At 37.8% G+C, this 27336-nt stretch overlaps 1 long non-coding RNA gene across 1 annotated transcript in view; it reads right to left on the reverse strand.

Annotated features, from left to right (window-relative positions):
• Positions 1–7212: 7212 nt before the first annotated feature.
• LOC119773202 overlaps positions 7213–27336 on the reverse strand; it is a 73416-nt gene continuing 53292 nt past the window's right edge. Inside the window, exons 4-6 of the long non-coding RNA XR_005279360.1 lie at positions 22534–22810; positions 11055–11119; positions 7213–8922 (exon numbers count right to left, since the gene is read on the reverse strand). This is a non-coding gene — a long non-coding RNA (uncharacterized LOC119773202). The remainder of the gene's footprint in view (positions 8923–11054; positions 11120–22533; positions 22811–27336) is intronic.

The raw sequence follows: 27336 nt of genomic DNA on the forward strand, positions 1-27336 counted from the left end.
AAAGTTTTACTTCTTACAGAAAAGTCTGTAGCTAGTGCCTAACAGCAGTTGCCCTCCTGCTCATTTATTTTATGTGGGCTACCACTTTAAGTCTCAGTCGCTGTTATTGCCATATTTTCCACATTATTGTTTTCTAGAGGCAGCCGGTATGCACAGGGGCTTGATGTTACACACCTGTGGTCAGAGCGGCACGACATATTGAATCAATATTCGTTGTTATGTCAAATCCAACAAGCCAAAATCAGTATTTGGTAGGATATTATATTTTAAGTGCAATGCATATAAACTTTGCATGAAATGATTTATTAAGTCATTTTCTTGGACCTTTCCTGCCCTATATAACCAAGCTATTTATTTTTAGTGGCTGAGATGTTAAACCCCTTAAAACGTGGAGGGGAATTTGTGATAAAGATACAAAAGAAAACACGAACAATATTTGTAAATCCTAATTAGATTCATTCATCACCTTTTTCCTGATATCATAAAGCATTATTTTAGCAATGTAGATGATTAAAACACCTGATTCAAATAATTTCGATGGGGTTAACATATACTTCTGACAGCATAGTAAGCTTTATTTAAATAATGACAAATGCAATAATGTAATTGATGAAGGTATAATATAAGTTATAATAGTTCAATGGTTTTGTTACTATCATCATAAATCTGTAGAAAGAGAGCTCTCACAATGTGGCTGTAACAATAACTTTTAAAAAAGTAAGCACATCCACAGTAGGTCTCTTTATATCATGTTTTTTTTTTTTTTATACAGTACATAATTTGGAGGTTTCACTGATAACAAACCTTCTTTTCAAGTTATTTAACCTGAATCTAAGATTTATTCTTCAGTCGCTCAACTTTTATCTTAACACTTCAATCCATCAGTTTGACAGCGTCACGTGAAAACATCATTTATCTCTGAATCTGACAAGTTGACACCGTCTAACTAAATTCACCACAGACATAATAAGACATCCTGAATTGACAGTGTTTTCCGAGGTAAACTCCAAAATGTCCCCAGTGCTTCTAACGAAGAGGGCTAGTGCTGACTTGACCTTTGACTTAACTTTTTTTTCACAGGGAGAAGAAATGAGCAACACTGACAGAGAAATTTGACCTCTGAAAGTTTAGGAGTCTTTCTCCTAAATGCAGTTGTTCCTCTTTGACAACCACTAAAGGTCAGGCCACTCGAAGTGGCAAAATCTCCCTCTGCTGAAATAGATCTGGAAAGAATATAAATCATTTGTCCTAATTCTTGCTGTCGGACTGGGTTTGGCTCGCTCTCTCTTGCTCTTGGCCAAGATTCAGATGTGAAGTGCAGCAGGATGAGAGTAACGCTCTCACCGGACAGAGACGGACTGTTGAGGTTGTCTTTTAGCCTGGATTCGGGGGTTACAGGAGTGATACAAGTGATGTATGATACTTGTGCGAGTGTCTGTGTGTGTGTTTTTTTTTTAAGAAAATGGAAGTATAAATGCTGATTACTTTTTTTTTTAGTCTGCTTATTATCGTAATTAGAAAACAGAAGCTTGATGCTGATTGTTGATTTGGTGTAAAGGGGAAATTTTAGTCTTGAACCCATGATGATGAGGTATATAGTTCATTTGTATAAATATTTTCTTTCTTGTAATTACTTGTGCAGAGCCAGGATAAAGAGAAAATGGGAAATGCTGCCCCAAATTAAAATGTGCCTGCTCAGAAGGTCAGTCTGGCGTCATACTTCCCTCAATTATAATCAAACCTACATGACCACCATCACCTCTTTCACTTTCTCTCTCACTGAATCCCATTGGTTCTCCAACTCCACCATTATTCCACTCTTGGACAGACCCTCCCCCCAGCTGTCTTTATTATGCCTAACTCCACCCTCCAAAACTCTCCCACACCCCATTGCCCCCGCCACTCGTCTTGCCGCTGCCTCTCTGCATTGATGTCGATAATTGCCAATGAATGGATCTGCAGATTCCCATGGATGTCAGGGAAGCCTTTGGCCTGCTTTGTCACTCCCCTCCTCCTCATCCTCTTCTGCTTTCCGAGTCTCCCCCTTTTCCGTCTCAGTGAGGATTAGACTAGAGTGACGGAGGCGATTTGATGAAGTGGGTAAGACTCAAGGACTGATTGCCATGCAGATCCCTCAACCATGTTAGCTTGCAAATCAAAACCCACACCATTTATACAGAAGACATGACACTGTGCCTTTTATGACTATTAGGGAAGTACAGCACATTGCAGGGGTTTTTGCACCCGCCTAACGTATTTTAGGGGATTTTAATCGGGCAACATAGATTAGTGCATGATTGTAAACTGAAAGGAAAATGGTTACATGGATTAGAGGATAAAATGCCCTCCAGTTGTCCCCTAATAATTAACCAGAATCCACTTGTAAATTTCATCAGTATAAATAGAGGTGTATAGTAGGCCTAATTGATACATCAGAGAACCTCATTAATAAACATCATAGAGAACAATTAAAGCACGAGAGCAATAAAGATGTGGAGAGAGCTAAAGCTAATCAAACATCCCAACATTCAAATGTCACATATGGCAGTGGTCAGTTCATCATCTGTAAATATACAGAAATATGGAAAATCGCATTTTTTTCTTAATAAATACACAAAAAACTGCAAACCCACCTAGATCCCTTATCCCTAATATATATTTCCTTAAAATTTTTACATTAAGATAATGTTGAAATAATGTTAGGAATTTTGTTCTTTAAGGTTGGGAGTAAATACTAATAAACAGATCACATTTTCAAAACTTTAATTGTAACACTATTTGACAACCAGGTTGTTTACATGTGTTTTTCTGGTGGAAGTATTATTACAAAGTCAAGGTTAATTCTAAAAGCACTAGAGCAATCAAAAAGATTTTGGAAAAAAATCAACCTCAAACCTTTTTAAAGAACAATTGTGGAAAAATTATATAGCGATGAATAAGAAACAGATTCCCACCATTTCTCTCATGCAGGAAGAACTGAGTGTTTCAGCGTCATAGACACTGGCAGCCCACGCATCCTCTTCATGCCAAAAGTAACCAATACCCAGTCAGTGCTCTTCCAAGTTTAAAAAACTAACACGAGAGCAGTTCTACTATCCAAGCAAGTCCAAAGAGGAGGCTACCAAGAGTTAATCACACTACGCAGAGGAAACAGTAGGAACAGAGAAAAAAAAAAGTTCTTCCAGAGGGACCTCTTTATGGGAAATATAATAGTCAGGATGGACAGAGAGCAGTTTGGAAGAAGAAACAAAAGAAAATATTTAAACAGGTTGAATGTACACCAACACAAGCAATACCATGCATCTCACAAGACTGTTAAATGCAAAAAAAAGTAACAATCAACATGAAGCATGGACCGGTTCCAAAACCAAGCGGTAATTTCGTAATTTTTCTTTCCCTTTGAATACCACACCAATTTGAGGAAATGGTTTGGAGTGTGTTTAAAGGCATCTATACTGTAGGAGTGTTGGGAACCAACAGGGTTTGGCTCTGGGCAGCATGTTAACCTCACTTTAAATTATCCTCATTAATGACATTTCCAAGAGGAAGTGGCCACTTGTATGTCAGTGATGCTAATATGATCTGTAAGGGTAATGGATGAACACCAACATAAAAATGAGCATTTTTGGTAAATTTTACACATTTTGTCAGCCAGTGGTACTTCTCCTGATTTTGAGACTTTAGAAAGACCATGACCTCATAATATATATAAATTGATTGAATAGGGAATAATGCAAAATACTCCCACATCTTAAAATTATGGACAGGAAAATAAAAGCAGTTCATTATCAAATCTAGGTAATTCAATGTAGTAAACAACAATTAGTCAGACTCTTGACTCTAGAAACAAACCGGCATAATTAAAAACAAACAGAACCAGTTTGAGAAGAAAAACAAGAAATAATATGTTTACCATTCATATCAGTTAAAAAAATAGTCAGCTTGCCTATTTTCTGTATTTTATATCCTTTAAATGTAATGAAGGGGCAATTTTATACTGTACCTACAGTAGATTAAGATCTAAAGAAACATTTGTCTATATTTACTTAAAGTGGTTTAGCGCCGCAAAATTTGAATGACACTTACCATAACCCTCAAAAATATAAAGTGAAAGAAAGATTTTAAAAAATTCATTTTTAATATTAAATTCTCTATAAAAGTATAACATGTTTTAAACTTGCATGTTAAGAATGTTTCAAGTTGCGAAAGGGTTTGATTGTCAAGAATATTTTAATATAATTTATCTTCTTTTTTTTTACTTAAAGGAATGCAGTTGAAAATAATTTTGAACTTATTTTTTTATATCCTTTACATTTCCAAGTCTGTCTCTGATTGGCTGATCAGTTCTCACGTCTCATATACCTAAAATTGCCCAATTCTTAGAATAGAGAGTTCAGAAACTAATAGGAAGCCATAAAAAGCAAGTTGAAAAATCATTACACTGTTAAATTTGGGTGTGATGGACACGCTTTTAATTCACATCATAGCTTTGGTACTTATATAGTTCTCTATGATTATGTGGTGATGTTTTTACACAGACTCTAAGGAAGCTCTAGATATTCCCATCCTTTCAAGTTAAATAAAATGTTGCTCATGACAACTTATTGGTCTGCTTTAAATAGAGAAGTCAACAGTCCATGTTATGTTGGCTGTCAATAAAATGTGTGAATAAGTTTGTTCCATTTTCTGTCTGCCTAACGTTACCTTAACTTAAAAGCTTCAAGAGAAATCAGTGATTATATCCAAAAATGTGTTTCACAACCCCGCCCCTCTTCTTTCCGTCCTTCTGTATCATTTCCCAAGACTGTTTACCACAAACACAAGAGCGGCGCTGCCTGGGCTCATTATGGACAGCCACGCTGCAATGCAGTTTATTGCCAAATCCTGCCCCACCGCCCAGGCCCAGCACTCTTGTCTTTACAACCCATCTAGGAGGAGAGGGGTGAGGGTACTGGTGGTAGTTTTAATGTGTTGCTGTGGGTGCTATATGATGTCATCTTGTGGCATGGAGGGGGCCAATCAAACCCTGAGAAAATTATGTCACCTTTTGTTGAGCCGCTCCATTCAAAGCTATAGAAGTGCAGTGAATTGAGAGCTGCATAGAGGTCACCCGCCCCCCCTCTTCCAATAGTTGTGTTTATATGCATGCGTGTGAAAAAAAAAATAAAAAAAAAAGAAGCAGGGGAGGTAGACAAGCAGAGAAATGTATTGTGGACATGCTAATGTTGTTGACCATAAGCAGATCCATAAAGATGCCATGAAGTTCGAGTTACAAAACATCAGTGAGAGCGCCATCTATGTATGTATATTGTCTCACTCAGATAAAATTTTTAATAAATCTATATGAAACTTGACAAAACTTGTTAAAACCAAGAACCTGGAGCAGGATTCATTTAGCTTTGTTTTAATTAGCTGCAAAGAAAGACAATATGCAAATCCTCAAACGATGGCCGCACCCTCAGCACCTCCACCCACACTCCTTCCCTCATAGGAATGAAGCCTCTATTCTACATAGACATCGACAGTGAATCACATTAAAAAAAGGAAGTGACTTGCTGGACTTAGACTGATATAAAAAAAAAAAACAACAACTGTCTTTACAGCTTAAACTGAAATCAGTTTCTACATGTGAAAAAGCCCTTTGGGGATTTTGTTATTTGATTGGTAAAGAAAATCCCCAGCATTTAGCATAAGGTACTTCTGTGTCTACATCATACATACTAAATGATATGAGATACATCAGCAGAAAACATCATGTTGTAAATGCCGATCTATTCCTCTTCACCGTTTCATACATTTTAACTCCAAACTGTTTTCTCCTCCCTCTTTCAGCTGCAGCAAATCAGCTGTTTTCATCTCACCATATCTTTTGCCTCCAACCGCCTCCACGTCCTTCAACACTATAACCAAGTATCATCTCCAGGGTCTTCCTCTTTTGCTTGTTTTGCAACTACAAAGATATATTTTCAGTTTACATTTTATTTCATTAATTTATTAATTTATTAAAAGATAACATAACAAACCTGTGCAGGTGACGACTGAAATCCTGAATAAAAGAATTAGATTGATTTTCTCTTTTTTACTCAGGATTATAATTGTGCATTCATGTTTATGCATACAACCCAATAATGTCTCGTGGCAACTTGGAGAAATATCACATTAGTTGACTTAAAGTTTTCATTCTTTACCCATTTTGTAATTGATTTAAATGTGCCCATGGAATCCTTCCTATTATAATATCAAATTGTGACAATGTTTCAATCCTGTAGAACTTTCATTAAGGTGAAGCCAAATAATTTCACTGCTGCATTATTTCCCATGACATTGACAGACACACAGACCCTCATCATTATGCTACCAAAACCAACTTGTTAGTTGCTGGATTTTTCTTGCATTTATTCATGCACCTATTTTTGCATACTTTTCGTTATTCTAACCATTGTAGTCTACCACGACCTTGAAATCTTACTCCAGATAGCGTATGGCCTCTCAGTGTGCTTATTTGGGGCTAGGGGTTAGCTCAGATGGTACTCAAAACAGGAAAAAGATCCAAAACAAACAATAAATGCTTTTGTATCATATGAAGAAGACAAATCAAGTGCTTTTAGAATTGCTTTCAAAAAAGGGCTGGTTTAAAAACTACTGAGCAGATATGGAGCACTCCTAGAAAAAGCTGATTCTGTGCAAAGAAATCAGTCCGTGAATATGAAATGTATTTTTTTTCTTAATGAGGAGTAGTCAACTATCCAGCTAGAATTTTACCAGAAACTTGACGATGCTTAGAAAACACATGTCTTATCTTGTCCCAAATTGGCCTATACTCACCTTTTATTAGTGGTGGATGGTTATTAATGAAAATGCAATTATACATCTGAACTTGTGTAATTTTGACCATAAAAATGTATTCTGTATGATTAATCCCCCACAGAAACAGAACAACCAAAAAAAAAAAAAAATCATGACAGGCAGTAGATTTATGTCATTTTTCTAGCCAAGGAGATTGCTTTTTGGCTTTGGATATGAGCTGTACAGTGAGCCATGTGTTTCACAAAATGCATAACTGCATATAGTATATAGCTTTTAAACAAAACCCTCATCGTACCTTTAGAATAATTAACAGTAATCATGTCAAGGGAAGTAGACAAGCCGTTTTGACTGCAAAAAAACTATGCTAAATTTAAACTTATTAATAACAGGAATAGAAGAGATGTGTTACAATCATTAAAAAAATATCCACTTTATTGGTCTGATAAATCTTCAGGTGCAGTGAGAAGACAAACAGAAAGCAGTTTAAATACCCTTTTCTATTTCTCCTGGCAGGTTTCTCCAGTCACAACACAAGTGGCAGAGCAATAAATCATAATTAGAATTAACAGTTTGCGAGAAATGTTCAGCCTACATTAAAGGTTTGCCAATGTGTCACAAAGAAATGCTGTTGGGAGTGTTTTCAGTTTGCATTCATCAAAACTTGAGACAATAGCGTCTTTGTGAAGGTAACTGGAAGATAAGAGTTTTAATTCCACTGAATAAACAGGTGCTGGGCAGCACCTTAATCACAAACAAGTTAATTTTTTTAGTGCATTAAAAAGTTAACAGCACTGCAAAATTGTTCACAACTTTACATTCCAATGCATTTTATTGGGAACACAGAGAAGGAGTAATTGTAAACTTTAAAATAAAGGATGCATTGTGTGCAGCATGCATACATTTTTAATCCTCCTTTGCTCTGATCATCTTCAAAAAAGATATAATCCGCCTTCAAAACGTGGAACACTGAAACTGAACTGTCCCTATGGCAAACTATGGCAGCAGTGGCTTGCAGTTGTTTAGCAAGGACCTGGTCAGAGTAAATGCAAAAATGGATGGAGCTACATACAAGACGATCCTGGAACAACACCTGTTAGAGACTGCAGAATAATGGAGATTAGAGCAGAGGCTAATCAGGGCTAACTTTCAGAAGGACAAAGACCATTAACATCCAGTCAGATCAATTATGTCTATAGATCCCTCATTTGGATGAAAACATATTTATAAGCTGAAATATAAAAGTCAAGACCTAAATCTAATTAGGAACCTTAAGTAAACTTCAAAATGGACTTATACAGACACTCACCATTCAGTGTGATAAAGTTCAAGGTATACTGCTATACTGCAAAAATGTCCCTCTCTGATGAGGGGAGTTGATAGAGGTATAAAAAAACACTTTGAAAGTTTAACTGAAACAGAAAGTAAAATGCATATATATGCCTCACTTTGCAGATTTCTACCTGGGAAACTGTTTAAACCATGCCTCCTCTTCCTTTTGCATCTATGGACGACTTTTGTTTGTTTTGGTTTGATATGAAATCCCATTACAATATTTTGAGATTTGTGGTTGTAAAAGTTCAATGGCTATAAAAGTTTTTTTTGCTAGGACACTGAACAGAATTTAAGTACTTTGTATATGAAAACAATAGTATAAAGGTTTAAAGTCCATCTGATTAATATCTTTTAAAATTTCCAGCAGTTGGTTTACACCATGTCAAGAATAAATGTCACAGTATGAAAAAATACAGAAAATCAGGAGCAGATGCACACGCAGAAACAATATTTATCCAAGTTCATTTCAGGAAAAAATGAGAAAGCCAAACAATGTGTCGATGGTTGATGTAACTGTGGCATCAGTACATTCATTACATCGATTTTTCTACTGAGTGTGTATCCAGATGTTGACAGATGTGTTCCACAGTGTCTGAGCTGCTGAATCTTCTCCGCTCTGCCTTTGAGTTTGTGTCACAGCTTTTTTCCAAGTTCGACTCCTGGCTTGATCCTGACAGCTAGATTGTCAAAGAAGTAGCTCCCTCTGTCATCTGTCGTTCCAAGAGCGAACATCTGCCTCAAGGGGATGCAAGGCAGCTGTCCAACTCGTTATTAGGTGCCATCCTGGAAACATGATACAGAGAGTTAGGATGGACTAGTGCCACAAAAGAACACATGCTTGGACATCCTTCTAACATTTCTAGTCATTTTAAAAGTTATATTACATTAAAAGTATATAATCTCTTGACTTTTATTTAATTTTCTAAGTCAAATACTTAAATACCGACTAGTAATTTGTGTTTCTTTAAAAAATGTTATTTACAAGACCCCATGCGTCAATAAGATGTATTTATACAAGTAAGGTGAAACTCAATTATTGTATTTATTAGGGCTGAAACCATCAATCGAGATTAATCGTTTTTTTTATAATTGTCAACTAATCTAGTAATTGATTAATCATAACCTTGAGTATAAAGACTTCAAAGTATGCCTCTAGCTGGCAGAGCAAGCCACTTAGAGCAATAATTATACCAAGATTGTAAAAAATACATGTTTTGCATTTAAGATTAAAAAAAAAGGTAAGGTTGAAACGTATTAGTTTCACCTGGTTTAATTTGATAAAAAGTCTTTTTAAGAAACCTTTGGTTATCCGATTATTAATCGATTCATCAGGAACAAAATCGACAGATTAATCGATTAGCAGAAGAATCGCTAGTGCAGCCCTAGAATTTAGAATTAATTTAAAAAGGTTTTTAAAAATATATACAAACACATATACATTAGCCTCATCAAGTCGTTTCAAAGGTTAAAAAAAAGATGGAAAGAACATCTATGTATGAACATCTATGTGTGTTATGTATACCAATTTAATTTAGAAGTTTAAAACGGCGCCTAAAAAAATATCTATACCAATTTTATCTAAACGTTTTGAAGAGGCCCCTACAAAAGAAATTGGTAAAGATAAAGATGAGGTCAGAGAGTGAAATCAGATTGCGTATTGCAGGTAGGTGGCCTTTTGAAAACCTAGACTTTGCTGTACCTGTTCTTGTTGTTGTAATCTTCCTAAAAAAATGACATAATGCCATCCACCCCCGCACCGCAGCCACTCAACCCTGCAGCTGTTATGGCAGCAAAGTGGTGTGACCGGCTCGTCCCGCCCCATCTTCGTCGAAAGGGAAGGAACAATGTGTCAAAAGATAAATACTCATCCATCACTATTTCTCATCTTCTTTTCTGCTTGTTTGCACTGATGTACTGGTTTACCTGCAAGGAGTCACGTTCCTCTAGTGCAGAGGATGTGACCTCACTCTTGCAGTGTTTCCTTGTTTCCTTTTAGTTTAACTCACAGACCTATTCACACTATCCAATCAGTGAATTTTGTTCAAATCTACTACCATTCCTTGCTGTCTGGTTAGATTCTGCTTTTTTATTTTTTTTTTTTCTGAATCTCTTTCTTTGTCTGGCTTCAAGTCTGGTTTTTCCCTTCCCACGTTTCTTTCCTGTGCCTCATCTTGGAGTGCAGCCATGAGAGCAGCATCAGTGCATAGAATCCAGGTCCCAACCTGCCTTTGAGTATGTGCCTGTCCATGTACATCTATTTGTGCCTGGGGCTGCAGTTACGGCTGCCAGCCCCTATCACCCTCCTCCATAAGCCCATCTACTGTACCCGTCTGCTGGCGCCCAGCCACCTATACACTGTTCCCCTTCACTTACTAAGACAACCAACTAGATGGTAGAAGAAGATTTTATGAGCTGAAAAACAACTATAGAAAATGCGTACTGATCTTGAGGTCAATGCTGTTTGACCTCCACTGAGAACACCCACTACCATTCTGAGAGACGCACTGATACAGTACCTGTCATTCAGCGCTCTGGATGCCCTGCACAATCCCATCAACGGGTTCCTTTGAAAGCCACCGACTCTGCGGTGGGTCATCAAAGCATGTCTATTCAGTTCCACTGAAAGTATCTGAGCTTCTTGACAGAATGTGTGTTTGAAGTGATATCTCAGTGCCATTGCATTCTTCACTTTGCTGTCATGACTTTAATTACACAATTAAAAAGCAAAAAAGTATCAATCCTGTGCTGTTACCCTGATGATACACAATGACCTTATGCATCTCACAATCTCTGTTACAGTACCCAACAGATTGGAGCTGTGTGTGGCAACTGTCAGAATTAGTAATAAGGCTGCAATGTGTGTAAACAAATAGCCCATTCAGGGATGATTAAAGATAAATCAGAGACATCCTTACCTTCTAAAACCATTGAGATTATGTTTCCATTAGTCAGCCTCTTTTCCCTGCTCACCTGGGGTAGCCTGAAAAAGATAAAAGATGTGAGAATAAGATGATTCAGAAGGGCATTCCTTGATGGGAGGGTATTATAGATTAAAGAGAAATGTGATGATTAAAATCCAGCCTAGGTCAGCTTTGCCCCAGCTTGTTTTCACGCAGTTCCAGGTAGGGAGTGACTAAGGCCTCATTTTAAGGAAACGTAACCAAAGATAAGACAAAGATTGAATGGGAAGACTGATTTATGAAAGAGCTCAAACAACCACTAAAATAACAACCACAGATTGTAGAGCTGAATATCTGATGTTTGGCCAAAAACTGAGTATTGTTGTTAGTTTTATTCACATTATGCATTTATTTGATGCTTGATGTCATGTATATGACTTACTAAAAGGTCTGAATTTGGTCATTTCATAAAGCTTTTTCATGATTCCATAAAAGCTATAGATTTATTAACAATTAACTCTGTAAAGGAACATATTTCAATTTCCGACTTACCATCACTGTGCATATTGAATCTGAAATACAAATTCAGTACTTTTTCCCAAATATTTAACAAACTCTTTTAAAAATAAATACAATCATGGTGAAGAGTTCGATTATATTATAACAAATATAAATGACTAATGTCATTAATCTTAGATCACATTACAAATGTCTAGTATTTTCTTTCCCTAGTCACAGAAAGGGCAAAGTAGACTTTCATGTATTCTGCTTGTCGTATTTTGGTATAATTCTCAGGAGATAATAAATTTTTGAAACCTGGCACAGAGTGCTGAAGAACAACAAAATACAATAGGAAGCCAATGATTCCCTTACAAGATGTGACAGTCTTTTTTTTTTTTTTTTATAGACATTTAAAATAAAAGCGTCCATTATTACTTCAAGTAGGGCCAAATCTTTAAAATATATAAATAAAAATGGCGCTAAACTGCATGTGTAATTTTGTTTTTACAGGTCCAACAAATGGCCTTAATCTACATAGATTTCTGCACAAATATTTAGACGTGCAAAGCGGTTTGGTTCCACCTCATCAAAATGAGGAGATTGCATGTTTTGCAGTCTGAGAGTGGCCGTAATAGAGAGATAAGGTGCTACGCTATGTTGGCGGTGGTACTAATGACAATAATTGTTCTAAAAATAACAATGATAATACTGTATATTATTTACAGTGCACTTCACATAACAGCCTTTTTCAGTGTTATGAAAAAAAAAATAAATATAAAAAATAAATTGAAAGTTAAATATAAACATTAAAAAATTTGTTGATTTACCCTAAGATTTTAAATCTTCTCATTTTATTCCCCTGCCCCTATACTTTAAAACAGATATCAACCATAACTTGTTTTCAGTCATGCCAATGCTGATACAGTTATTTAACGTCTTTTGAAGAGCAGCATGCATTGTGATTCCTTCATGTTGGCAGCAAATTACAACAGTTATCTTGAGGGCTACCAGAACTGTCTTAATAGTCTTGGTCTTTCACAACCAGAGGAAACTTTATGATCATTGCAGAGCTCAGGTCTTTTGCAGTTCCCCATAAAGGGCATTCAAAAGAAAAACTTTTATTAGAGACTTAGCTCTGCCAGCTCTGTTAAATAAAAAGGTATACGGAGGGTATCCAACAACACTCTACTTTTTAATTACACAATACTAATCTGAGCTGTAATACTATATAAAGTTACCAGGATCAGGTCTGTACTGGCCAACACATTGATGCAAATGCATTTGAGCCTGAGGCTGCACTCGCTGAACTGATCACTGCTCAGGTCCCTCTTCCTCCAGTCCAAAAGGTGCTGGATGTGTCTAGGTTTCTCTGTCCCAGACAAGTTCCCTTGGCAACAAATGCACTGTTTCCGAGTGACACAAAGCCCAAACTCAAAAACCTCCTTTCAGGTTGAAGGCTCCAGCAGTTGAGGGGGAAAACAGCAATAATAAGACGGTGGGGAGAGAAACTGAATACTGGGAAATTGCTTTACAGACTTTCTGGAAGACATGGTAAAATGATTCTTTCCTTTTAAAAATACCTTTCCCTGGCACTAGACACCACAGGTAGTTGTGTGTTGCTTTTGCTTCTTTTATGCCCTTTCTTGTGTTTCGGGTTTTGTTTCCAAGCTATCACACTGTGCTAAGTGAGTGATCATGTACACCAGATGACTGGAGGTGCATGAAGCTTAGCTGAGCCTCAAGATGAGGTAATGTTTAGAGAGGTTGGTGAGCAAGTAGAGGGGTCGGTCAGGTCTTGATTAGCTAAAAGGTGGGGGCTTTCTCTAATATTGGACACCCCTTTGTGTGCTGAGATTACTACCTTATGAAAAGCTGCCCCTGCTGACACGCCTGATGGGATCAGAGCTTCCTGCTTATGAGCTTGCCACAGACGGGATAGAAAACACACAAACACAAACCGCACACTCTCAAAAGTGTTTAGCCCAGACAAGCGTGAAAACTCTGAGATCATGTCTCACATACAAGATCTGTTTTACATTTTTTTTAACTGTACCATACATGGAAACACTGAGAATCCTGTGGCAACAAACATCGTTTAATTCTTCTCATGTCTTCTACTTGTTTTTGACATAACCACCACAAATGATCTTGAGACTGAAAAAATATATGTATTCTACTCTTTCACAGACCAAAGAACACAGAAACACTTGTGCACGGTTACGTCCTACGACCCATCTCTAATGAAAATTTCACGATGAGCTAAATCCACAGTTTTCTGAAAAAAAAAAAAAGATGGAAAGCATACAACTTAATTACAAACCTACCACAACATAGATATCCATCTAAACTGGCAAGTTCATTAATCTAAGGAGCTGCCAAGAGGCCCATGGTAAGTCTGGAGAAGCTGCAGGGATCAACAGCTTTGATTAAGGAATCTCTTTACTTCTGCTTTGTTTGTCAAAGTTTTAACATTATCTATTATTTGTGGCATGGAAGAAGTGGACTTCCATAAAGACGAAAGCCATTGGAGAACAAAAAAGAAAAAGAGTAAAATGTCATAAAAGCACTTTACCTTTAGCAAGAGATATATGAAAGAATCTGATATGGTTAGATGTGAGGAAAATTAAATGATTTCTTTGTGCATGTAACATGCGGTGAATGGCAGAAAAAAACTAACAATGTTATTAGGCATCAGCAAACTACCCAAAGTGAAACCTAATGGCGGCAGCATCATGCTGCAGAAGGGCAAGGCAAGGCGAGTTGATGAGAGAATAAATCAGACTACGAGAAACAGAGCACAGTATTTCTAGTAAAGCCTTGTTAAAAAAGACTTGAGGCTAGAGTCCAGCTTAACCTCCTACAGGAAAACAACACTGATCTAGCCAGAGGTAAGATGAAATGGTTGGGGTGAACAGAAATGTGTATGATATGACGATACAATCAAAATCAATTAAAGATGCAACCCAGACACCAAGATTAGAATGCATATAGAACCCAGGCAGACATTATAAGCTGAACAAAAAGCATCCTTAGAGAGTGAAATGAAATAAATAAAAACCCTCAGAATAAAACCAAAAACACATCAAACATTAATATATAAACTACACAAAAATGAAAGGTTAAAAGGGGGGGGCCTTAATCTAATTGAGCCTTTGTGGTAATATATTCTAAAATGTTTCTCCAATCTAAACTGGCTCAGCTCTGACTATTCTCTAAACACAATTTGCGGACACTTCAGTTGCAGTCTGGATGTGTAGAAGGTTGAGACATACCCCAAAACACCTGCTGCTGTGGTTATTGCAAAAAGGACGTTCAACAGAGCATTGGTTTAACAATGCATGCCAATGTAAGCCAATGTAAAATCACAATGAAGTACACAAAAGTTTGTAGCAGTAGCCTGACAAAATGTGCAAAGGTTGAAGGTTATGAATACTTTTGCAACTCACTGCATAAGATGATTTCAATTATTTGTCATTGATTATGATTGTCCATCAGTTCAAAATAAACCTTTCATTATGAGATATGTGTAAACAGAAATCTGTAAACAAAAACCTGCATCGGACAGCAAACCACAGCTCTATACTTATTTCCAGATGTGTAATTGGCTCTTAATTAGCGGTGGCCTTACTTCACATAACCTTCCACAAACAAATCACAGTTAAAACCAAGGCCAATGGAATAAATGCAGCAGCCTGATTTCGCTGAGCTGAGCCACAAACTTCAACACCTTTCCATTTCTACTGTGTGGCAGCCTGTACCAACAAACACTCATATTTCCACACGGTGCTTTGTGAAAACAAATAATAGTTGTATGTGCGTCGGTATGCACAAGCATGTGAATAAAAAGCACATACACACAGACAAATCAGGGACACTGGCACAGCCTTGCGCCAGCGGTCTTTTAAACCAGTCATGTGAAACGACCCATTCCCTTCTGCAAATCAGATTACATCTCGGAGCTGAGCTGAGGTCTGCAAGTCCACACCCACATTCAAAACTGAGGGGGCTCATGTACGTGAAACAGGCACAAGTGCACACAACATTCAACCTAATCAGATTTTGCCCTATAAACTCTCCCAATTTTGTGAGAGGGTAAAAAAAACTCCCAGGGTTAAGCTCAGATATGAAATATTAACTCAAAAACATACATACAACTTGAAGGGCACAATAAATATGCAACATTTGGGACTCTTGTTCGTAGATTAAAAGAGCTATTTCCCCTTAAAATCATACAGGGATCTTATAAGCTTCCTTTCAGCAGGATTCTGACTGCTGTTTGGCAGCGCCACAGTGGAATGAGCACATGTGGAAACATGTTTATAGTGCATTTGGTCTGAATGCAAATGATAGATGATTCATGAATGATTCAAGTTCTCTTCAGGTTACAAAGTATTGAAAACAAAGAAATCGCAGTCATTTATTCTGCTTCAATTAGTGTCAAATTGACCTCAGTCAGTGATTTCAAGTTAAACAACATTAAGCGTTCCAGCGAGAGGCTGGGTTGGCAGATAAACAAATGCATGGATTGCTGAATCTTTGCAGGGTAGCAGAGAGAGTGTACAAATATTTCTGGGCTTCTTGTGTCCGCGTTGACTATCAGGTGATGAAAGTTTTTGACGCTCTGTGAGTGTACTGTAAAGTTTTTGGCTCCGAGTGAAATAAGATGGTTGACTGCCTGTTGTGGGACCAGCTCTCTTAATTAAACCCAGGCAGCAGGAGGAAGTACATTCAGCCATAAATAATATACATGAAGTCTCTACTCAGGCAAGTAGAGAAAATGTTAAATAAAATATACAGGGTTTCCCTTGAATCTAACCAACAATTGTATCTCTTTTTTTTTTTCCTCTACCAACTTTTCAAGGTAATTAGCTCTTTAAAACTGTGATGTTAAGCTTAATATCTGTGCTGCTTGTGCCTTTACCACCATAGAGGTCAGAGGGCGGAAAATTGTGGGAGGCTGGAAGTTGAGATGGTCGTGCATACAATGGCGCATCAGAAATCTGACGGTCAGTTTAACCCAAATTCAGCTCAAGTGAGCTTCTTCTGTCTTCACAGAGACATTTGAGACGAGCACCAGTAAAGATGGGCAGTGTAGAGAACAGAGATGCTTAGATTGCATTGAATATTCAGATGAGGTGACAGGAAAGGTCAAAGAGGGGCGAGAGAACATGGGAGGCTGGCTGTGGTTACAGTTACACTCGGAAGAGATCACTCAACCATCAGATCACCTTCCTCATCTGTGGAGGCCAGGGTGGGATTTGGACACAGGTGCAGCAGAGAGTTGGGGATTTGTAAACTCACACTGATCCTCAGTATGTACAATTTAACAATACCTGCAACCAACCAAACAGGGTAACATGGTGGGCTAGTAGAAACTCAGAGGATTCAGGACTTTTGGGATGATAGTTCAAACACTTGCCTTTAGTCTTATTCTTAAACCAATTTGCCCATAATCATATTGAATCCTAAATGTCAACAGAAGAAGTTTCCAAGAAAACAGACAATAAAGTCAAGTTCAGCACATTCTGCTTGGCACATATGAACCAGCCAAACTGATCAAACTTCATTGTGAAGCACATTTTATTAAGCAGAAGACGTTTAATGGGTCCTAAAGTTTTACTGTGTCACCTTTTCAGATTTAGAATAATTATTAAACTATAAAAATCAGCTTTTTTTTTTTTTTTAAGGAAAAACGCAAAGTGGTTCAAACTATTGCCTAGAACAAAAAAAAAAATAAAAAAATAAAAAAGTTGTGAAATAACTGGCTGGTGATCAAGATCTGCCATGACTGATGACTGACTGATGACTATGAAACGTAAAATATAAGATCTAATCACCCCTCCTTCATTACATCATAAGTTGTTCTGATAAGGATGGAAGTTAGTTATATTAAATATCACATAGGTTTTTAGAAAATTTAGGAGAATTTTACATTTAAACAAAGCATAATTTCCAATGGAAGGTTTACATTTCATTATTGTAAAGAGATAATCATTAAGGAAAGCCAATTTTATACCAACTCCTTACTAATATATAGATTGTCAGTTGGTCTGACAGTCAACATTATTAATGAAGCCTCATAGCATAAAGGTCAGAGAACATATATTTAATGCCATCATTGTATAATTTAATGATAAAGGTCTATAAGCAAAATCAGATCTAGCGAAAACTTAAAAATCCTTACAAACACTTTTTTTTTTACATTTAACATTATGTGAAGAGCTGATGAATAATTTGTTTTCTACCATAAATCTCAGTATTCTTTTTTTATAATAACAGAACCTGTAACCAGGGTGAGTCACCAAAGCTGTGAGGTATTAGCCTCAGAGCATAGGTAAAAGGCCTCATCTATGGTGGGCCAGTACCCTACCCAGAGAAAGCACATGTTTTTCATTGTGGTTAAAAGACATGGGGATTAAAGTGTAGCGCAGCCCCAGCCACAGCGATACACCCCATGGTGGGATCACAGTCCTTCTTGGTCTTTGAGCAGTGCTGATGCAGCCTAGTTGGAGGTTTGGCTGGGTGCAGGGAGAAGGCATGGTCAAATCCTCCATAGGTTGGTACTATGAGGCCAAAAGGAGAGATCATTCTTTGTTTTTTTTTAGGATGCAAGAAAGAAAAGCAGTCCATAGAAGTGCCTGATAGAAGCGGCAAGACCAATAAACTGGATATTGGTTGTACAGTATAACTCTAAAACTGTCGCAGAAAAGAATGGTCATCAAAGCTAACATCAAATCCCAAAGAGTGGATGGGGAAAAACAAAGACTGTGGTAAGGCTTGAAAGAAAAAAAAAACAAGCAACATGGCAAATGTTGAGGCTGCTGAACGCATGACTTTCACCTCAGTGCCTCCAGGTCAAATGGGCCGCATTCAGGTACCACAGGGGATAGTTAATGCAGGAGACTGTGACTGTGTAGCCAATTAATGGACACTTTCTAAAGGCAAAAAGCGAGAAGGACATTGAGGAAGATATGCATAGTGGAGCATATCTGCGCTTACCAAAAAAATGCCAATTAAGCAACGCCACATGAAGTTCAGCTATGACTGCATCGGCGACAGAGCTTTTACATGAGCAGTGAGCAAAACCACTTTGTGTACAGGGCGAGGAAGGATGTAGAGGGAGGGCTGAACATTCATTTTGTCAGTCCCACCCAGCAATACTATCCACTGCTGAGTGGTTTGAGGGGACAGAAGTATTTAATGGTCTGCTAAATGTCGTAAAGGCTGTTAAAAATTAAGAAATTAACAGTTATTAAGATACTGAATACTTAAATATACTTATATTTTGGAAGATAAATTGGTTAAAAAGATTTTAAGATAAATCATTTTAATCCGCTTTCGAATTTGTGACATATGTAGACAGGAAAACCTTACTTAAAAATGAGTTACTCTAGATTCCTACCCAGACAAGCTTAACCTGAGCATCCAAGAAAATTAGGAACCTCCATTCTTAACCTTTTGGCCTCACATAAACTAAGATAATTACATGTTTTTCATCTGTCAGTGCTGCAGCACTAGTGTATCCCCTTCTCTGTGTGTTTGTGGGAAGAATTGCACAGTGGGGATTGCGTGCAGGGCGTCTGAGCAGATTTGCTGGACTTTCTCACCCACAAACACACTGTGCGGCTGACAGAGGACGGCATGTTAATGAGTGTGCATGAGGTTGTGTTTTGAAACTGGAAGGAGATTTACGAACTGATTGGAATCAGCTCTGCAAAGGTCATGCTAAACGAGTTCATGCAGCTAAGCAAATGCAGTTCCGTCTTCAATCCAGGTGACTCAAAGCCAGTAGCTGCTCTCCACGCTGGTACCACTCAGACTAATCATCCCTCCTTCATGACATCATAAGTTTCCAAATCCAGTGACGCCATACTGACATTTGGTCTCTTTGATTAATTGGTTCCTACGGGGCTCTTGGAGTATTTCCGACCAAAAACCCTAAAAAACACACTTCTTAAGCACTGATTTGTCAGATCTAAACACTCCTATAGCCTCAGGAAAACCACACTACAAAATGACCTAACATAAAATGTATAAGTCAGTGTGGCTGAGTTTTCTTGAACCTGGTCAAAGCTTTAAATAGGATGTCATTACAGGGTGTATCTATCAAAGTACCCTGAAAACAAAAAACTTACAGTAAAAAAATGACATAAACAAGAACACATGCATCACAGCACATATTTAGATCTACGCCTCAGCACATTTCTAAAATGTGTTGATTAAGAAGGCTCCCCAATATTCCCAAGTAAAATAAAAAGTCTGCAATTGTGGAAAAAGGTAAAATGGGAGAAAAACATGTAATCCAGCTAATCCTGCAAGGATTAGGACCAGGCGAATATCAGTAATAATAAACAAATGACTAACATTCTCAGCCTGTGTGGTTTCAAGCCCCAGGGCTTCAGCTAGAACCCAGCAAGATCTGGATCCAATCCCTGCTGTTTATCAGTGCACGTAGTGGCCATTTGTGAAACCTCTGTGATAAACGCTTGAGGGACAAACAGAAAATGGCTAACAGAGCAGCCGAACCAAATCGCTCCTCCAAGTTGAGTTGATAGATCAGACCTCAAAGACCACAGCCTGATATTCTGGCTATGTTCTTACCACCATATTTTTCACAGTGACACAGCTTTCTATTAGGCTTTTTACTATTTTCTGATGATTTGACTTAATGTTCAACATGTTTTTGTGACGAAAGTACTATAATTTTTCAGCCAACACTTAGGCTGATTAATTTAGCTTTACAACAAGCAAAACTGAGCAAATAAACAAACAAAGGAAGTGGACAGAGTTAAATCTGTTTATTCCAAAAAGGAGTGTTCCCAATTTACAAACACTTTTTTCTAATTCGCTGTAAATACATGTCTGATTTCAATAGTAGTGCATCAGTTAATCTGTCAAGATCTGTAATGATAAGGAGGTAAAACAATTACAAAAATTTTCTGAGTACTAAAGGAATGAAAAATAATCTTAAGCCTTTATTGAGCCCTCTTGGATTCAATATGCTTGAGGGTTACAGATACGCTTTGATTCATAAATGGGCTTAAACTTCAAATTCTTTAATTTTACATCAAAAGTACTTCCTTAAATAAATAAAAATCTGTAGCATCCTCTTGCTTTTATGGTTTATACTCATAATATTGTTCTTGCTTAATGAAAAAAATAAAGTTGTTGTTTTCAAAATAAAATTACAAAACGTAATTGTTACAGAGTTTAAATCAAGCAAAAATGGGTAAGTAAGATCTAAAAAATATAACATAGATCTGTATCAAGCAGAAACAGTCAGAATGTTGCATATCTAAGTTTAGTGTTTTTTAAAATAAATTTACAAAAAGAATAAAAGTTTGTTTTATGTTGACAAATAAACAGATAAAACTTTATGGAAAAATTTCACCACAGATATCAAGATCCATAAATCTATTCTTTTGTCTTGTATAATCGGTGCAGAGCTGTGCAGTGATGCTAAAACACCCAATGCAAGGTGCACCCTGGACAGGTCAACAGATTATTACAGAAGACAAAAAATTATGCTTGCATTCAAACGTAGGGGTAATTTAGCAGCCATTTAACCTAAAAATGCATTTTTAGAAAAGTATGAGAATGCCACAGAACCCTAGGAGAACCTATTAAATAATTTGTGATATAAGCAACACCCACTCCTAAGTGTCTAGAGCAGGGGTGCTCAAGTCCAGTCCTCAAGAGCTACTAACCTGCAACGTTTTGATGCACCCCCTTTTTAACACGCCTGAATCAAATGAATGGCTTGTTACGATGCAACTGCTGGGCTAAATGAGTGGATTGAGCCTTTCGATTCAGGTGTGTTAGAGAAGAGATGCATCTAAAAGTTTGAGGATGGTAGCTCTTGAGGACTGGACTTGAGCACCCCTGGTCTAGAGGAAAGGACCCTCCTTCTGTGAGGCAGCATTTCTAACAATTTCTTTACAATCCAACCCGACACAGGAACCAATCTGTTTTTTAAGACTCTTATTTCTGAATGCCAACATAAAACAGCAAACCTGTTGTGTTTATTCACATTGTATTGATTGCTTACCTATGTGTCACCATGGAGTTATTGCAAAAGAATCCTTGATAATTAACGTGATCAACCATAAATTCCCTCAAGGAGTAACAGGGTTGCTTAAATGCTCTGTGCTATAAAACTGCAGATCAAAGGTATAGAAGCGAAAGCAGGTTGTATTGTTTTATATATATTGTAAAACTGCTTCCACCGGTAATGTAGACTCATTAGATCTGTTGTATATGACATCAAAGGAAGTATTTTGACTAACTGGCTGAATCCTCAGAAGATCTAATATTTAAAAAACAGTAAGTGCATGTAGAGCACAATTGTAATTTGTGCTGTTTGCTATTTAATGACCTTGATTCAAGGTAAGGAAATTATTACATCTTGCTTTCTCTGTCTGCATCACCACAAACCTTTACCTGCTGTGCTCAGCGACTCACAAAGTCTGAATTACTCTTCTGTCCCAAAGCAATTCCCTGGCTGGCACAAAAGCCATCTGGGGTGCGTCTGAGAGCTTAAGCAACAAAATAACTCTTTCAAGCAGAACTCTGCATGGTTCTGACTGCAGGGCGTTGAGGTTGCCACTACCTAGACTCCAACTGTACCTCCTCCTCCTCTTTTACCCCTCTAATCCGGGCCTACATGACTGACTCCAAATGAAAGCCCCACACGCCAGAGGTGGGAACCAGAAGCACTGTCAGATATATATAAAAAGACCACCTGCTCATCAAACTAAATTACATTCACAATTGCGAAAATAGAGAAAGGGCAGAAGGGGGGAAATGAGAAAAATAAAAGGAAAGACAAGTCACTAGCCTCCCTCTGTGATCTCAGCAGACAAAAGAACAAATTGCATGTCTGCGTCATGATTCTGAGGCTCAAAATTGGCATAGGAATCCACTCAGTACTACTCGCATGTGTACATGTTGATATATATTCCCACCTGAGAGTGGAATAGGTGCACAGTCTTACCTTTCAGCCTTTCATCTTGGCTTCTTTTGTTTTCCATGACACTTGTATGTCCATTCTCTTTCCTCTATTGAGTTGAATTGGCTGTTATTATTCCAAACAGCATTATCTTTATTAATGCCACAGGTCTCAGGACTGTGCACTTGCCGGCAGCCGGGTCTGGATGGAGCGCAGTCCAGTCTGGCTAGATAAAAGCCCAGCGGAGAGTGATGTATGCAAGCCAGACAGCTCTGACAGGGCCTTCATCCTTGCTCTTTAAGCTCAGAGAGAGCCAGAGGACCTACAAAGACAAAATTTGACTTTAATCTTCAGATCAGGTGGAAAAATTTGTTCTGAGTCTACCATTACAGAAGGATATCAAAACCACATTAGGTTCACAAACAAGGTGAACAAACATATATTATCATAAGAAAACTTATTTGTGTGAAATAAAGAGGAAAAGTTATACAATACTAGAATAAAATTGAACCGTAAACAGAGTATTTGAAAGGGATTCCTCCATGTGTGTTGTGGCTGGTATAAACTTGAATGAGGCCCTTTCCCAAAGGCTGTCATGCATGACAAGTTATTTTAAAGGTGGTGTGGAGAGCTGACGTGTGGCCAGGCTGGGGCAGGGCAGGAGCTGGGGGTCTTAGCTTAATACCTCAAGCCCCTCGCTCCAGTGAGGCACACAGAATCAGCTCCTGGCCAGAGTCCGGACACTGATTTATGGGTCTGGGTGATTATGATCAAACCAGCCGTGAGGACCACCCACATGGTGGCATAGGACGACAAACACACACCAAAAAACAGGGAAGCACACAAAAACCCACACACTTCTCTTATCTTCAATGATCATAAAACTGCATATACACTAAAAACATCTGCAGGATGCAAAAACAAAGAAACCCTGTAGACCTATTCTATGAAGCCACTAATGCCAAGTATTAACAACACGAGCAACTGAGTTAGAGTTGTGAATAGGATACATTGCCTAATGTTTCCTCATACCCAACAAGTAAAGTTTACTCAACTGACTTTATCTGCTCCTGCAGAATCTACTTTTTTATAAAGTTATTTCTGCTTAAACAATGTTTAAATTCTAGATGTCTTGTCTGTGAAATCCTGTTTTATGGGTACTGTCCTTCAAAAATTGTGTGATGTTAACCCTGCTTTTCCCAGAGACCAGTTTCTACTACTCTCAGCAGATTTATTTGATTAACTTTTTTTTTTCCCATTCTACCAAAAGTTTTTTTTCCTGATAGAAAATACATTTTTCAGAGGGAGTATCAGTTTTTACCTGAATAGATTTGGGGTTATAGTGGTTTAGGTTGCAGGAGTGGCAATTCAACTTGCAGTGCAAGATTAATATAGCGATGTTGTTGGTTAAATTTGTATGTACGGGTCACAGTTAAAAAAAAAATGGAGATCAGAAATGTCTACCAAATGTTTTATCTGTTAATCTTTATACATGAGTTATTACTATGAGTTTTTTTTCTAAAGGTCTAAAAGGAAGGTTTCTATGGAAGTGGAAGGAAACGGGAAACATTTTTTAAAATGATGGCACTGAAGTGACCAAATATTTCCTGACTAGATACATATCTTCCTCTAGTTCACAGCCAGTTATTGAAACATACCTCTCTATAAGTCACCTTTCCTGTCAAGAGCATGTGCAAATATGCTAAGCCAAAGAGGAAAAACCAAGAAAAGCAAATATTTCCCGCTTGCTGGGGCACAACACAACTGAACCTCGAGGCACCAGTCGGATGAGCCGAACAATAACAGTCAATGACAAATCGGACGTGGTGCATTCCTTCAGCAAACATTGATCTCATAAATGGAGACAGGTAGACAAACACTCACCTGCCCTGAGCAAATAAGACACATACATTAACGTATGCATACTTTAAGGCTAGTCAAAAGGTTGACTATGTATGCAATCATAATTACATACATTAAAAATGTAGTCTTTTCATAGTAGAGCAATGCAGTTTCTAGCAAATTAGAGTAAACATTAAATACCATGTGCATGGGTAAAACTGCAAAAGATCTAGTGTTTTCAGAACTTGAAATACATAAAAACTTCTTTACTCCTCTGTACTCAGAAGCAATTGCATCATCAATCCTTCAGATTTATGTAATTATCCTTTGCTGTCATTTGATTGGGCACTCCAACAGAGAGGTTGAAGAGAAGAGGAAGTTGTGGTGGAATAGCTGGTCGCGATCACATGAAGGGGAAAAGAAAACGACTTGGTTTCTATGGAGATGAGTAAACAGCAGTTTGAGAGAAAGCAAAAGAGAAAAAAAAAGTGTGTAGTGGGATATGTAGGGATGGAGGCAAAGACTGACCTGCAGTAGTTAACAATTCATCCCTGCATCCGGATCTCCAATGATTGGGCAAACATGGAGTGCTACAGAGGCAAATGGGCCCCAAGGGGCTTAGAGAGGGGCATCGCCCTGTTGGTGACACAGTGACAAGCTCCCACTGTTTGGTGAGAGTAAGGGAAAGGGACTGCCAGGGAAGGACAGAGGGAGGGGGCATGATGGGTGGTGGGAGAGTAGCTGAGCAAACACAGTCATTGCAGCCTATAGTACTCAGCTAACAGTGTGGATGACTGAAGCCTTGGACGGTAGAGTAATGGCATGATTTGTGTAAAGATCCCATTTTGAGAATTACAACAATCTTTAAAGTGTACCACAGCAAACATAAACCAATAAATCCAAATCCAGCTCCTTGTGTTAAGGGAAATAGGCAAGAACATTTGGCTACCAGTTGTGCCAACAGAGGAAAAAAAAAAAAAGTTTTACAGGCCCGAATGGTAATAACAGTATATGTTTCTGGCATACATTCACTTTGTTACGAGAAATTTGCCCATTAGCATTGAGCCATTAAGGGGGGTACAGATCACCTTTGAAAGGATAGCTTTGCCTTTTTGAAGTAAAGTTCCAAAAGGTTATTAAAGGTAAAGACTCCACTGTAGAATAAAGATAATGATATCCTAAGAGCAGCAAAAGGTACAGTTAATAAAAAAGTGCCTTCTGTTTTTCTGATTGCAGTTGTTTAAAACAATAAAAAGTAAAAATGCCTAAAACCTATGGGGTTTTATGTTTTCTTACAGTTGTTTCAGCTTAGATTAGATGTAACTTGTGAATCCACTTTCAGGATCAAGTGTGGAGTAATCTTTGGATCTATCAAGGACACTTTCCTTAGCAGGGAACACATAAAAAAAAAGTTATCCTTAGAAAATAACCTACTGACACTGTCACTTAATTTGCATTTATTTCAATTTGCAAGTAATTGTTAAACAGGCTGCGGGGCAGAAAAATTATGTTATATACAGAACAACCAATAAGCATATTTCAATTTCAGCTCTCTGTTTTTATGCAGACTTGGGACACAAGACTGAACCAAGACAAGTTCATTATTTTAGTTTTACACATAAAATGTTATCCACTTAAGTGCATTTGCTTTTAATTTCTTCTAGACAAGGAAAATGTGACATTTGTATCCTGCTGAGATAAATGGTTAAGCTGTGATTAATTTAGGGCAGAGGTCTTTAACGCAAATCCTCAAGGGCCTCTGTCCTGAAACTTCTAAGATGTGTCCCTTGCCCTATACATCTGAATAAATGGCTGAACTACTTCACTACCATGCAGTCAAGGTATGCAGTACTCACAATGGTGTCAAGTGGTGTTAAATCAGAGATGCACCTGAAAATTGCAGGACGCCTGCCCTCCAAGATGGGACTACTGAGCCTCTTGTGAAGCCGAAGGAGTGGTTTGGAAAGAAGGGAAGACCCACTATAGCAGAGGAATGATGGGTGTTCATGTCAAAAAGTGCAGAAGTCTCCAATGACACCAGAATACGTCACTACACTTGCTGGCAGTAGTACATACAAGCTAGAAATATCTTATTATTAAAGATACATAAAGTAACAAAGTTACGAAGTAGGCATCAGTGATTGAAGACTGTAGGTTTAGTTTATTTTTAGATCGTATATTTGCGATGGGCTCACAATTACGAAAGCCTATAGACTTTGCTATTGTAACTTAGCTAATACGGATGTTGTTTTGATTAAAAAGTGATAAAACAAATGTAAAATTGTTCAGTTTAAGTTGTGTCAAATTACTCTAAATAGCTAAATTGGGCAGTATTTCATACTAGGTAGTCTTCCGCTGGGATTTCTTTACTTTCTCTACAAACTCAATGCAATATGAACGGCTTCCACTAAAACCTTTACAACTATTACGCTCAAGGATTATGATACTCTGAGAAACGAGTAAAAGAAGACAAGCTCTTTATATCCAGTTTTCCAGGTATATTCCATTACCATAACTTTTAAATCATCACTTCACTGAGCTGGGTTACTTCAGGTGAAACAGAGTTAAAGTCTGCAACAGTCAAAGTCAGAAAAACTTTATTGATCCCTGGGTGAAATTGGATAATATGAGGTACAAATAAAAAAAAAGGATTTCAAGTCTGCAGGAGCCGTTTCCAAAACACTGACCACTGAACAGCAGTGTGCAGCGCTGTCCATGACAAATTGGTGAGAGAAAAAACAGATGAGAGACGGATGGATCACATCATCTGGGAAAAAAACACATGAGGCTTCAATACTCTTCTTATACTGTGCCAGACTTTACGTAATGTTGTAATCGTTCTCGATCAACAGAAGCTGACTTTTTGCAGCTTTATGCACTGTCACAGCTGGGTTTACTCACAAGAGTGGCAACTCAGATCCTGTTATACTTGCCTGGCTAAGTCTAAAGGGTTTTTCAAATGCCACCATTACAGCAGTGCAGTGCCATACGAAGGGTGTGTAAGTA

The sequence above is a fragment of the Cyprinodon tularosa genome, unplaced genomic scaffold, assembly GCF_016077235.1.
Source record: "Cyprinodon tularosa strain WSP-4 unplaced genomic scaffold, ASM1607723v1 ctg75, whole genome shotgun sequence".
Classification (NCBI taxonomy): Eukaryota; Metazoa; Chordata; class Actinopteri; order Cyprinodontiformes; family Cyprinodontidae; genus Cyprinodon; species Cyprinodon tularosa.